This window comes from Chenopodium album, chromosome 14 (genome assembly GCF_948465745.1).
Source record: "Chenopodium album chromosome 14, dcCheAlbu1.1, whole genome shotgun sequence".
NCBI classification, from domain to species: domain Eukaryota; kingdom Viridiplantae; phylum Streptophyta; class Magnoliopsida; order Caryophyllales; family Amaranthaceae; genus Chenopodium; species Chenopodium album.
In genome coordinates, this window is record NC_137847.1 from 47,511,036 (window position 1) to 47,513,445 (window position 2,410).

The following is a 2,410-nucleotide window of genomic DNA, read 5'->3' on the forward strand; positions in this document are numbered from 1 at the left end:
TACTAGTTGTGCGTATTCTGTTGGTTGTACTAGCTGTGATGGTAGGGCTCCCTGCTGGAGGGTTTGCAGAGTGGAGGATATCTGTGCAATTTGATTATCTATAATTTTATTATGAGCTAACATTGAATCAATTTGTGCATCCTTACTCTACATGTACTTCTGCATATTGGCTAACATCGTTTTGATTTCTTATAGGCCAGAATCAGATGGAGGAGTAACAACCTGTTGTGGTCTCTAATGTGGAGGTTGGTAATACCTCTACTGTGGTTGTTGTACCTGTGGTAGAGGGTTAAGCACATTCGTACTATTGTACGACATATTTTGGTTATTTTTCAACCCTGCATTATAGGTGTTAGAGTATGGACTAATTTGCTTATAGGTTCGAAAAGCATTAATCTTCTCAATTGAACTCCTACATTCTTGCGCCCAATGACCTACAAGACCATAATTATCACAAAATATTGCAGAGTTAGTACCAATAGCAGAAACATTAGCAATGGAAGATGAATTAGAATTATTAATATTGTCTAATTTCTGGCTAATAGAAGTCAATTGTGCTTGCAAAAAGGATATAGAATTGACCTGGTGTTTTCCCTTGTTTGCAAATCCTTTGGGATTCCCATAATGGGAATTATGAATAGCCATCTCTTCGACAACATTGCTCGATATATTCTCATCTAAATTCATAAATTTCCCGTTAGCTGCAGAGTCCAAAATCATTCTTGAATTATATCCAAGCTCGTTGTAGAAAGCTTGGATTATCTGCCACTGTTTTAGCCCATGATGGGGACATTCTCTCTGCAAATCCTTAAATCTTTCCCAAGCTTCATATAAACTTTCATCAGCTTCTTGGGCAAAATTTAGGATCGAACTCCTCAATAAAGCTGTCCTCTCTGTAAGGTAATATTTATTATAGAAATTCAAAGCAAGAGTACTCTAGTCAGTAATACCAAGGGCGGTTCTATTCAATCCATTATACCATAATTTAGCTTTACCACATAAAGAAAAGGGAAAAAGAATCTCCCTGATTTGGTCTTGAGTGACCCAGTTTGCTTAATAGTGTTGCAATATTGGCGGAAATCCAAAATATGAAGATTTGGATCTTCACCCTTAGCTCCGCTAAATTGTTTCCTTTTGATCATAGTAATAAACTGGGGTTTAATCTCGAATTTTACTCCATCGAGATTAGGTGTAGGAGAAAGATGTGGAAAATCTATCAGGGATGGCTGCGAATAATCGCTAAGCTTGCGAACAGGAGGAGGTGGTGGTGCAATCATCTCTGATTCTTGATCTGTGCTAAACAAATAAATATGAGAAACTATCCCTAAGAACTTGCGTTCTCAGAGACAAAAAAAATAATAATAATCTAGACTACAAAAATAATTAGAAATAAAAATAAAGCTGTTTCCCCGGCAACGGCGCCAAATTTTGACAGGCTAAAGTCGTATCACCTAATCAAAAGTAATTCCTAAAACCACTAACTAAAATAGATAGGGAAGTAGGGTCGAATCCACAGGGAAACAATGTTCTTTTACTCCTAATTAATTATTATAATCTAAATTATCAAGTAACAAAATTATTTTTAGGGGAATTAAACTAAGGAAAATAATTAGGAAGAAATCAATAATAAAAAGCCTAGGGTCACAGGTTCACCAAAAATTAATACTCCGCGATAAAACATAACAACTAATTATCAATGCATAAATTAATCAGATTATAAAGGGGTTTCGCTACGTATTTTAATCACAGTATTAATCTATCGGTATTAAATCGCATCTCTCGAATCTTAACTTAACCATTTATAAATTAACCTGCCTATTGAAACTAAGCCCAAACATCAATTCTCATCTCTCGAATCTCGAATCAATATTGCATAACTCATACAATTAAACCTGCACAAATCTAATTGCATAGCATTATAACAATCAATAGGAAATTAACCCACAACATTAACAATCAACAATAATAAATTATCCCTTAATATTAATCATGGATCCCCAAGAACCCTAGAATTAAACTACTCATGCATAATTAAATCTAAGATAACTAAAGCAATTAAATAAAGCATGAATAAAAACAATAATAAAAAGAAGAAATCAAATAATAATAAAACTAAACTAAAGATAAGAAAACAAGAAAAACGTAAACTTTAGTATTGAAAATAACAAAAGACAAAAGCATAATAAAAGTGTGATAATGGAAATTGGAAAGGCATGAATATCAAAACTCAAAACTGGAAAAACTTAAATCAAACAAAAGCTTAACTAAAACTAGAAAGAAAAGACTAAAACTAATAAATCTAAAGAAAAGCTCCGTAAATACTATTCCTAAAGTCAACTCCCAAATCCCTACAGTAGTAATGAAAATCATAAAAAAAATATATAAAGATCTGAAAAAGTTAATCTCTTGT

The 2,410-nt window shown here is 33.0% G+C and overlaps 1 non-coding gene across 1 annotated transcript; it reads left to right on the top strand.

The window, feature by feature from the left end:
- Positions 1–775: 775 nt before the first annotated feature.
- Positions 776–886, top strand: LOC145580350 (small nucleolar RNA R71). Its single transcript, XR_014099413.1, has one exon. It is a non-coding gene; the product is annotated as a small nucleolar RNA R71 (small nucleolar RNA).
- Positions 887–2,410: the final 1,524 nt, after the last annotated feature.